Source organism: Aythya fuligula, chromosome 8 (genome assembly GCF_009819795.1).
Source record: "Aythya fuligula isolate bAytFul2 chromosome 8, bAytFul2.pri, whole genome shotgun sequence".
Lineage (NCBI taxonomy): Eukaryota > Metazoa > Chordata > Aves > Anseriformes > Anatidae > Aythya > Aythya fuligula.
Window position 1 is genome coordinate 4,994,775 of NC_045566.1, and position 12,584 is coordinate 5,007,358.

Here is a 12,584-nt window from a genome sequence, read left to right on the forward strand (position 1 = left end):
CTTCACTGTGGTTCCTTTTATAAAAGATATACTCATTCAAAGGCAAATCTTGATTTCTGTCATGAGCCCATTATTACACAAGTGTTGTGAATTGGTGTTAAAGATACAGTAAGTCATAAAGAATGCATCCTATGTACTCCCTCATGTATATTGAACCCAGATTTAGATAGTCGGCGTTACAGGAGACGAAGCACTTTTTATATTTACTAAATGCAGAATTCAGCGTACCAGCAGCAGAAACTGCAACGAGCATAAAGGCAAGGTGCTGACCACACTGAGCGGGACACCACAGCTGCATAAACTGTTCAGGGCCATTGTGGCTGGGGCAAAAGGCACCGATTTCTTGATTTCTTCCCTTCTTTCCAGGCAGTGCCTCCATTTAGCATATTACAGGAGCATTTTCTTTCCGTGGTGTTGGTGAACATCTCAGATTTCAGTTTCAGGTCCAGCCTCAATCCTTTGTCACTGCAGGGATGAGCAGTTTGGATGCAAACACCTTTCCAAGCCCTCCTGAGTGCTGTGCCACCCGCAGCCCTGCTCTCCAAGGTGACCCATCTCCTTTTGGCTTGCTTGGCTTTGTATCCTGCAGTTACACCCTCTGTGCAAATTAGCATACCCCCTCAGGAAAAAAATACCAGTGCCTGGGCAACTGGACTTACAATAGAGGGGAAGATTTTTCCAGGTAACTGAATACAAGCCGGGACAAAAGATAAGTAATGAGAGCACCAAGCAGTGAGCCCTCCTCGGTTCTTTGCGGTCTGTGGCTTCTCATCTAATTCAGGGCAGTGCTTAGGCAAAGGCTTAGCTTTAAGCAACACTTAATCCCATTTACTTTATAAAGCCAAACTACGGGATAAAATTCTCTGAATGGAATAATCCCACCAAACGCCGTGAAACAGTAGAAGGGGTCTGGAGGACCTCGCAATGTGCACGGCCCCAGCGCACACTGCACAGATCCCCCAGCTGCTTTATAACAGCACAGGCTGGTTTTAGAGGTGGTCCAGAGCGAAACATCACAACTCTTACTAGATGAAGCCACAGGTAGCACTAGGGGAATGACACGTTTTGCATGTGCAGCCTGCAGGCAGCCACAGCCCATGAAAAGCCCAGGGGTAAATTAACCCTCAGCACAGCTGCTAGGGTGTCATACTATAAAGATTGTTCCCAGGTCCTCAAACAGGCAGGAGTTTGAGGGACACAAGGAAAAGAACAGTGGTCCTCCTTCATATAGCATCCTGAGCAAGCCTGGGCAGACAAAAAAATTCCACGTGGAACAGGCACTGGTGGGAGCTGCTGACTTCTTGAATGAAGCTCAGGCCATGGGAGATTCGTGGGAAATCACGATGGGCACCCCCAACAAGACATGCTGACCAGCCCCACCTGAGGCACTCAGGAACCTTGAGCTGGCCAAAAAAACATCAAACAAATACTTCTAAACATCACCATCAGGAGGTGATGGAGCCACCTTCCACATGGGAACAGTGGCTAAGAGAATATAACAGCTTTTAAGATGGGACTTGAGCAATGTATGAAAACAAACCCATGATGGGGGCTCCTCCGGCAGCTGAGGACAGTGACCCAGGGCATCTCTCAGCCCAGTGTCCCAACACTGGCGTTACTCACAGCAAAACATTTGGGGTGAGAGGCTTGCTGGACCAGCTCCAAACGGTTGTCCTAAATGCTTTTTGTCATTCCCACAACAACATATTGCTCCTTTCGTCCTGTCCACGTTTTCCATCCCTGGGTGTGCCTTACAATCGTGAAATCTGACTCTGCCACTTAATTAATACCATAACCGCGTGCTGCGGCGGCTTGCGCCGTCCTGAGCGCCATCCGCACACTCCGAGGCGTTTGTTGCTGCAGCGAGGGAATACAAAGCTTTACATGCAGGAGATGGAAAAGGTTAAAGTCAATATTTTGGCTGGTGGAAATATTTATGGAAAGAACCCGTGAACTAGCGAGCTGCATTCATTCCACTGACATTTCCAAACTGCCTTAACCTTTTATATTTCTTGTGGTTAGCTCCTGTTTAATACGTTCTAATTATACGAGAACCGGGAAGCAAATGAATGGCTGAGATTAAAGTTAAACAACAGCCATAAATATTGCAGGACAGAGTCTCGGAGCTGAACCTGTGGATTTATGCCCCCAAGTTCAATGCTTTGCAGACGAGACACGTGAGGCTATCAGAAGCATGTGCAGAGCTTATAGTTTCTTGCCCACCCACTCATTTGAGGGCAGAATCTGTCCCTTTGATGGCACTGCGCTGAAGTTTCGGTGTGCGTGTAGTAAAGCACAGCAGTTCATTCAGAGAAGGTTCACAAAGGACAAATAGCTTTCGCCAAAATCACCATTTCCTTCGGCCTTCATACAATGAGAAAGGCAGGAAAGGAAAAACGGATTCAAAAGTCTTTAGCTAACAATGGGCAGATGTTCTCAGGGGCTTCGGCCAACCCTAAACACTGATCAGGTACTACTGCGTGCACTGTGTGCAGCAACAGCAATTCCATCTAACATCTGAGCAGGCAGTCCCTCAGCAGTGATTTACTAGCACAGCAATATCTGTTACAAAACACACAGAATTGGAATAACTTTCTCCCTACAAAACGTTACATCACAAGCGAATGCAGACAGTTGCAAAACTCCGCTCCACAAGTGGAAGATGTTAGCAATCTGCTCCAGTTCAGCTTGACGCACGGAAATGCCAGATGGCTACTCTGCTCTCGCCACCTCCAACAGTTGATGGAGAAGTTTTGTATATGCAAGTTGTCCCTGTTAGCAGAAGACAGGCAAAGCGGGTGGACCAGGGAGCACAGGGATTTGCTGTCACGGCCGCAAACTCCCCAGGGTAAAGCAAGCTGAGGCTGCTGGGCTGTGGAGCTATTGCACCTCTGCTGGAGGTGCAGACGTAGCTTCAAGGTGAGGCTTTCAGTCACCAGCTCCACTTTGGGGCTAAGGAGGACAATAGCTGCACAACCACTACACATGGCCAGGGTGCTCCCAGTCTGCAGTCCAGGTCACGTCGCCATCCACATCTGCACCTCTGCTTCCTTTGACAGCCATGGGAGAGCACTCAAGATGCTTGAGGGTTGACCAAGAGGTCTAATGAGATTACATGGGTTACTTTTGATCTGAAACCTCCTGCCTCCCTGCCAACAAAGCGGAGATCCATGCGTAGTGAGAGGGAAAAAGGGCATCATCTTTTATCTATTTGGCCTGTTCAACTGCAAGTTCTTTCAGCTCTCTGCTCCCTCTCTATCCCTGTTCCATATGATCGCTCAATGGGCCTAATTGTTGTCTTGTATCACAGCTTCCGATATGATGTGGCATCAAAGGGATTCGCGCATGTGGTTACAATTAAATCTGTGCTTAAACACTTTGCTGAACCCAGGCATTCATTGAACTGCAATTGTTTCGGAGGTAGGGGCCATCTTTCCTATAAGATGTCTCACACAGTGCATTTGACCCTGATTGCCCTTCTTCATCCCACTAAAATCAAAACAAATAAAAGGAGTAATACTAATAAATGGTGTCACCCTGGCAGAAGTTTATTTCCTTTGTGCTTCCAAGAATGGTACACAATCTTTAAGGAGGGATGTTGCTGTCTCCTACCATCAACAATGCCAAAAATACATAGAAATTAACTGAAAGAGTCAAGTTTCAAGCTGCACAAATTCAACCACAGCAAATATTTTGTGTGGATGTGGTATAGTTTAGACTCCAACATGTTTCCTTATGGTCTATCTACTTCCTCAAAAAATATCAACCATAATCACTCCACAACAGCCAAGGCTAACACAGCGTATCAGCTCGATAAACATCTCTATTCTGCTGTCGCTTAAGGGGCACAAGGAATCTCAGTGGGTTCGTAAAGGACTTTTTGACAACAGAAGTCTTGGCTGATATGTTAAAAATGGCAGGATTCGCCTTGCACTGCGTTCGGAGAAGTTATTACTAGCCCTGGTAATCTCTGGTTTATTTTGAATAATTGTTTCCCTCCACATGGGCTTTTGGTAGTCATTTAATATCTGTTCACAGGTATTTTTACATACATATGAGTACAGTGCCTATGGCACCACAGCCTGCATGCGTTAGGCAGCCCCCACTGCCCCGCAGAGGGACGAATTTCCCTTTGACTGGTAGCTCTGGGATTTTGGGAAAGCCTCCGGCTCTCCCCCTTCTGCTTGCCTCTTTGTAAAGCCGGTGTCATGAGAGACCCAAAGCACTTAATGATTTAGCATGCTCCAGGATAAATGGGTGTTACATTAGCACAGGTGCAAATAGCTTTCTAATTATTATTAATTTAATAATATGGTGCTGCTGGTACACACTAATTAGATCCATGTTTTTCTATAGTAAGGGAACAACACCAGAAATTTCCACAGCTGTCAGCTGCTGTCTTCTTGCAATTGCTATGGAAAGCAAACAAACCGTAAAGGCAATTCATAATTATTATAAACATTCCCTAACCTAAACCACGTTGACATTTCTAAATCGGAGCTGCATGCTTGCTCTTGTCTGTGGTGTCAGAAAGGGAACGGAGCCAGCCAAAGAAAGGACAAGCAGCTATTAGATAATTCGAGGGCCAAGCAATTAGCTTGGCTTTAACGAGCTGTTTTCACGTGAAGAAAGTGCTTCCCCCATTGCTCTGACCGACCCATCCCACCTCTCACTCCATCATGTTGACCAACATTTGTTTTTCCAGTGTTTTCTGGGCATTTCCCGCAAGGTAAGCACTGTGCTGCTTGCAGAAGGCTTTGCCACCTCTGTCCACAGGGCTTTGTTCCCTGCCAGAAGCAGGGAAGGAGAGCTCCAGCTCCCTGTGCCCACTGCTGGGTCCCTCCATGTTTTTCCCATAAACTCACCCCAAGGATGTGGCTCGAGCCCTAAAGTGATATTCAGAGCCCTCAGCATGAGGTTTATGGCTCCCAGCGTCTGCTGAGAATATAGTTATAACTGACAAATTCAGGGGCAGGTATTTGGGTGATCTTCCGCAAATTCATCCCTATAAAACAGATCTCAACTCTGACACTGACCAAGACTTAATTTAAAGTGGTTTAGTGGAAGCAGCTGACTGACAAAAAAAATAAAGGATCTGTGCGCAAATAAAAGCCTCCAGGGCTGAATCTGAAGACAAATGCATTTCTAGCAGAACCAGGACACCAGCTGGCTCTCCACTGAACTGTGTATCACTCCCTAATTTCATCTTTTTAAAATTTAAATTGCCTGTTCTGCCCTAGAAGAGAGGAAATCCTTGTCTACGATTTCTCTTATATTACGGTTTCACTTAGATTTCATTATAATAATTCTGGTTTCAATTTATGGCACTTCCTGAGTGATTTCCTTGCCTTCTGTTAAAGCCCCCGGAGGATGGTCAGAGCCGACATCCTCAGACGTGGGGACCAAGAGGCTCTCCCGAGGACCTGCAGCCCACCCCAAGCTGCATCCCTTGATGGATGGACACTGCTGGTGGAGAAGGATGTAGGGGCAGGAGGCTGCTAGGGATGTCCCATGCACACCCCAACATTAGGGTGACCCTATTTGTCATCCCAAAAGGCACAGCTTCCCCACCCCAGCTGGGAGATCCTGGGACACCCTGAATTCAGCAGCACGAGAAAGCAGGGAAGGAACAAGAGCAGCAGGTCTTGAGATAAATCACACCCAGAGATGGGCAGGCAGTCCTCTTTACCCATCCCTTTCCGTGTTAGCTCATGACTGAAGCTGTCTGCTTTGAAGGAATGAACCAAGATATTTATAACCTTCAAGTCAGCACTCAGCTTGGATGGTTGCAAGGGTTTGGCAGAAGTCCTTGTAGATATAGCGGACTTCACATCAGACACTTGTTCTACTGAGGTGCTCTGAGAAATGCAGAGCTCCGTTGCATGTGGAGCAGCAGAGCCTCAAATATCTGATGGTTCCCATCCCTGGGGCATGTTGGTTTGGTGGCCACCGATGGAAATGTTTGCTGGTGTCAGGGCAAAAGCTGACGCTGCTCCACTAGCTTAGCACCTAGAGGCTGCGACCAGTCACAGCGATGCCCTGGTGCACTGAGCAGTGTAACAAGAGATACCAGTTTTCAAACAAAAGCAGCCAAAAAAAGCAAGGGAGATACAAACACACCTGGATCAGCACCACAAAAACAGGGGGCACAACCCCACAGATGCTGGAGCTGGGAGAAACCCGTCGGTGCCGTCTTCCCAGACTCTGTGCACTGAGCCAATGCTTTCCTCCCACCCCAGTGTGTTGATATAAAACCAGGAGGAATGAGAAGTGGAACTAATCCGAAGGATTACGTTTCACCGTTGTAAAAGATTTGGCAAAAAGGCTGTCCTCGACCTCCCTGCTGTCACACACCAGGCGATGCCCCAGCTCAGGCTGGGCTTGGGGAGCTGGCAGGGCTGGGCTGCGAAGACCACTTTTCCCCCACAGTTTTCCACTTTGGATCAAAAGCTGGGTAACACATGTTACCTATGAAATCAGATATGGTACACTCTTCTTACGCTTGTATGCTCATGCAGAGACCTAATAAAAGTTCAACTTTCTGGCCAAGACTGGGTGGGAAAGTCCTGCAGCTAAAAGCCCCTCTCCCACTGAGGTGTAGCTGAGGGCTCTCACCCATCTTCCCCCAGCCCCAGAGCTGCATTGGATGCTAATCCAAAATGGAAAATGTATCCAAATGTGATTACAGTCCACAAGAATATAAAATAACCTTAAAAAAATTGTCTAAGCACAAGAACCGTGTGATATCAGCACTGCTGGCACTCGTAGCTTTAACAGCTACGGCTTTTTATTTCATTGTGATGGCAGTGAAATGTCTTCACCAACAAATACAAGTTACCTTAAGATAAAAGCATGCCTCGCTGCAGGGCTCACCACTTTCCTTCCTCCATCCAAGCTGGGGCAGTGCCCCAGGGCCCAGCACTTCGCCCCAGGGTGCCCCAGGAGGTTCCCACATCCCGGCACTGCCACTGCAGTGAGGGCCTGAAGGAAAACAGGTGATTTGCTGGATTTGAAGATTTTTCAGGACCTTATGCCCTCTGCAAGATGTCTCGAGGCCGGCTTTTCTCTGTCTGTCGTAGGGTGGAATTAAAGTCAACAATCTTCACCACCCAGAAATTCTGCTAACCCTTTTAACCCGCACTTGGGTTAAGTAATTGGGATCAAACAAAGTGCAGCCATATTTTTCTGGGCTGGAGAATCAGGATCCCCTGTTTCGTCTGGGGATGCTTCCAGCCTATCCAAGCACACAGAGTCCATTTTAGCATGCTTCATGTCATCTGCCCTTACCGGGCCAGACATAAATCCTTCTTAAAAAGGAAAATCAAAATTACGACAAGAGTAAAAAGGAGAGACGTGATACTGAGCAGCATTCTCCTGCCAGGGACAACTCTTTTTGGCGTAGCATAATTAATCAGCCATGGTCTAAATGGCTTCTCTCTTAAAGGGCTTCCTTCTTCTCCCAACATATCCTCCGTGGATCAGAAATGCCAGCGTAGCATTATCATTCTATCTTTGCATTTGAAATAGTAGCTACCACGTTGATGAAACGGACCTTTATTGAACTTCAAAGGCCCATAATTATATATCCTTTCCTTCAGCTTTGATATTTTAATATTCAGCTGGTGAAATTATTATCTATTCTAGCCACAAAGCATTTATTTATTTTGCTTGCTTTATCTCTGTTATTTCTGCAGTGGTAAGAGGCTGAGGAAGAAGCCCCCCTGCTTATTGGCAGCAGCAGAAAGCGGGAATTGAATGTACCAGGACTTTTATCTCCAGCAGCTGAAGAACGAAGCGTTTGAACTCCTTCTCGAGCCCTAACGGTCTCCGAAACCTCTCCCCCAGCCAGTTCCTCTAATTTATGCTTTTCAAGAGCCGGCCAATTTTCTTTATATAGGTTTCCCTGTGCCACGAAGGAGCACAGGAGAGTCAGGAAGACACCTTTCAGTCCTGATGATGGCCCGAATTTTTCAGCTGAAAGGGGCACTCTGTTTTTGCAAGTCTTGGAAGCTGCAGAAAAACTTCACTTGTGTTTGCTCAGCTACAGCCTCGCCAAGTGGGTGTATGTGCAGCAGAGGCAGAAGTTTTTATATATACATACAGTCTGTACAGTAGCAAACCTAAATGCACACAGATGGCCTTGCTGGCCAACGAAGGAAGGGGATGGCTCAGAGCTCCGCATCCTGAAGGAGAGAAAGCCTCGTGAATGGCCTGTGTCCTTCTTCCACGGAGTTTCAGCAATGGGACCGAGCTGCAAAGCTCAGAGCCAAACTCATCCTTGTCCAAGCTCAACCTACATAGCTGGCCCAAACCTTCAACCAAACCAGGTGAAAAGTATATTTACATCACTAAGAGATTGCAAAATAGTCTGGGGAAAAAAAAAAAAAAAAAAAGAGAGAGAAAAAGAAAAGAAAAGAAAAAAAAAAAGACATTTTCACAGTATCTCGGTATCTCATTGAAACGGAGCTGTAGTGAGGAGGAGGTGCTGGAAATCACGTCGGGATGATGTTATTGTGAGATTACAGTGCGACTTCTAAAATAAATCTCTTTGGATGCGCCTGGAGCTCTCTCCTGGAGAACAGGCTGATGGCTGATCCTGTGCAGGCGTTTCTCAAGAGTAGTCACAAACTCTCTCTCTCTGTTGGGTCATTTCCAGATAATCTTGAAATCAAACCTGCATTTGATGAGCCTCGTATCAGCATATGGCTTTCATCAGATGATCTCCAAGCACGTTAAGAACGTGACTTAATTACACTTCACAGCCCTGATGGACTTCAGCAGCCTTTGCTCTGCATTGCTGAGCTGGAAGCTGAGGAAAAGGGGCTGTGTCCCTTCTCCAGACTTGCAAAGTGGAGCAGCAGGAGCAGCACTGAGAGGTCTCAGCAGCTCGTCTTGTGCTCAGCTCCCCAGGACAGGCTTCCCCAAATCCTGCTCCCTTAAGAAAGTGTTTGCCCACGAGGGGGGAGGTAAAAGTAATAATAATAAATTAAAAAAAAAAAAAATTTAGCCAGTCTAGCCAGTTGGAAGAGGATATTTATCTTAAGATGTTCCAAGAAATCATGGCACTCCACTTAAAATAAAACATTTGAAATGATGGATTCTGGCCATAGGCGTTCCCTGCACTAAAGTTGATGAGGCTCCTGCTGTAACCCACAGGGATGGGTGCCCAGGCCCCAAACCCGCCTCATTCCATCCTGCCCAGCCCAGCCCAGGGATAGGGGTGAGATGCTAAAGCAGCAGGTGGAAGGAGAGGTGTGCAGCTCCCGTATGTGACCTCGTGTGGGCTCTGCGTGTGGCTGGGTTTGCTGCCTCCAGACACCTCCCGAAGCCATTCAAGCCTGGACACAGTCTTGGCACACCGCATGTGCTGGGACAGGTTGGGTTTCCATCCCAAAACACCCGCTGGGGAACGGACCTGAGGCTGGTAGCACAAAGCCTGGTGACGAGTGTCGTCTGAGCCCAAACTATTCATCTGCACCGTGTCATGTTGGTCCCAGGGCTCTCCCTCACTCTCCAAACTTGCCGAATTCTTTTGCTTTTCTTCTCTGCTGCTGTGTACCCAGCTTGTCCCCACAGTGCAGCCACTGGTGAGCATGTTCCTGGTAGGCTGCCGGAGCCTGCAGTCTGTTTGCAGGATTAAGTTGTTTCCCTTCTTACGTGGGCCATCAGGAAAGCTCTGATCCTGTTTACATCGTGGTTTGTGTCGCCTTATTCCAGAAATATTAATGTCCAAAAGAAGTAGTGTGGGTTTGGTTCTCCTGCTCATCATCAGCTGGAAACACTGCACAGGGAAGGCACAGACACCTCTTCGAGCAAAACTGAGTTTGCATTTTGCGTTTATTTCTGAGAACATTTTGAAATAAGAAATTGGGAACCTCACAGGGCACCCTTTGCACAAAGTAAAGAAGGTGAGGTTTAAGCTTTTGTAGTACCAGAAACTCTTGGAAGTTTATTTGCAAACTGTCATACAGAAATGATGTTGTATTTGGAAATATTAACGCCTAGCGTTCAGCCCAGAAAAGATGCAAAGGAAATGGAAATCTAAACGAGCAGCATATGCCATCCCCTTGGCTCCACCAACGAAAATATTTGGCTTCCACTTGCAGCTACCCCACTCAAAAAGAAGTTTGGGTAGAAGGAATGTAAGGCGAAGTGAATGTTAAATTTACATTAGACGTTTGTTAATTAGCCAGCAAATGAATCACCCCCACAGACTGGCACAGTCCACACAGTGTAAAGCAAACACAGTTGTGTCAAGCTAAACTGTTGCCCTGGAGTTGACTAACCAGGAGCATTCCGGAATGTAATTATTAATAAGATTTTTGTGTATTAATTAAAAAGGTCAAGATTAAAATACCTCAGTGGGTATTTACAGGCAGGGAAGTAGGAGACTCAGTAGGTGTTTATTAAACCCATTTCCACATATATGCCCACCCTTTGCATGTTCCCCATTTCCCTGCAAAGCAAAGTCCTCTTTTACCTAGTGTCTGTCCCTGCTCAGCTATTACACCCTGGCCAACATGATTTGTTGGCTTAATCAATATTCGGGTTAAACAATAATTTCTTTGAGAAGGAAGGAACTCCACCACCCTTCTAGGCATGTTTTACCAATGCACTGAGGGACCAAAATATTTTCCTGGGATGTTAAAGGTACATTCCTGAAACACTGCCCCACTGGAATAGCTCCTAGAGGCAGCAGGCTTGTAGCAGGCACAAAGTTTTGTCTCTTGAGTCCTCCTCTTCCTCCTTAATTCGCCAATACCTCAGAAAAGCTTTAGTAGATGTAGGATTAGTGAATCACCGTGATTAGCCTCAGCTGCTAATCCTATGGGGTTGCTGTGCTGGGTTTTCTCTGACAAACACCAAACAACCCAAACAAATCTAAGTGAGGAGCTGCCTTTATTATTGATGCTGAGACCCTGGTAAACTTTCTTGTACACTAACATCTGAAACTCAAGTGCCCCAAGACCTTCAGAAAAGGATATCATTATTTTTTTTCACTTCCTTTGAGCTTAGGCCAAAAGCCAAAGTCATAAATAGAAACAGTTATTCTGGGCTCAATATCACCTTTTGTGCAATGACAAAAATAATGTGTTGTTGAGCTGTTTGGCATGACTGCCCAAGCATGTGACAAGACGCTAATTACTTTTGAAGCCAAACCCACTCGAGAAAACAAGAATCCAACTTATAGCAAGTCATATTTTGCCAATTTTGCTGCTCTCAAGGCATATTTTCTTTCTTTTTTCCTCTCTCAAGACATCTTTTCCTCCTTTTTAAACGCTAACATTCGGTTTGTAGTTGGACTTTGGGGCAGCCCGTACCAACCTTCTCCCAGCCTCGCTCAACCTGAGATAACCAAGTCCTTCCTGCAGAGCTGAACTCTTTTTCCACTGCCACACACTACATTAATTCACTCAACACATTTGTTTGCAGCTGTCTTCCATCACCAGCCCTACACCTGGCTGTCTTCTCACAGGAGAGGGAAAACTTAATTTTCCACTAATGAAGGCATAAAGCAGTAATTTTTTGTCCTTTGCTCCCCAGAAATTTTTGCTTCACAGATGCTGCTGGGAAAACAAAAAATACAACAAAATGCTTGGGCTGTTGGTTCTGGTCTTAGGGTAGGTGACCAAATATGTGCTGCCTAAAGAAGGAACAGCTTTCAGATCCTTAAGCAAGTTTAGCCAAATCCAACTGTGACTTCTTAACCCAAGCTGGTCATTGCTATATATGCATATTTCTTCTAGGGTAGGTATGGTAACTGATTTGTTGTGCGTGACCGTATCAGTCGCTTCTTCCACTGCTCCCCAGAACCCATCCCTCATTTATTTTTTACCCATGAATGCTAAAGAGAAAATAAAATAAAATAAAATAAAATAAAATAAAATAAAATAAAATAAAATAAAATAAAATAAAATAAAATAAAATAAAATAAAATAAAATAAAATAAAATAAAATAAAAAATAAAGCTACTCAGAGGTTTTAAGTCACGTCCCTAAGACTGCAATCACAAACGCAGCACTGGATGTTTTGTCCCTTGAAATTTGCTCTGCACCTGATATTTGGGAGGCATTTTCCTCTTTTCTCCCTCACTTTTCAGCTCTTGCTTCTAATGTCAAACACAGGCAGCAGCTTTGAAGCTTTTCCAAATGAAAATGCCAGAAGAGTCCTGGTTTTCCAGCAAGCCTGCCAACTCCAGCAATCATTAATTTTATGTGCTAATTTTAAAGTTGATTGTTTTTGTGTCTTGAACTTCAAAGACAACTCCAGTGAAAAATCAAAAATGTATTTGAAAAGGTAGAAAATAATTTTGCTAAAACATCTTTTCCTGAAAAAAAAAAAAAAAGAATATGTTAAGGAAGATAGATTTCCTCCCTACAGCTTATATAAACGTTGCTGAGGATTTTATTGCCAATATTTGTTTTATTCTGAAAAAGTCTTAAAAAAAAAAAAAAGAAAAAAAAAAAAAGAAATAAATCAGAGTAAAAGTGTTTTCCTTTGTTCCACCGGTGGCACTGTGGGTTTTATTAGTGAAGTGTGCATGTAACATATGTGCAGGGCAATTATGTTTTTCAGTTACAAAA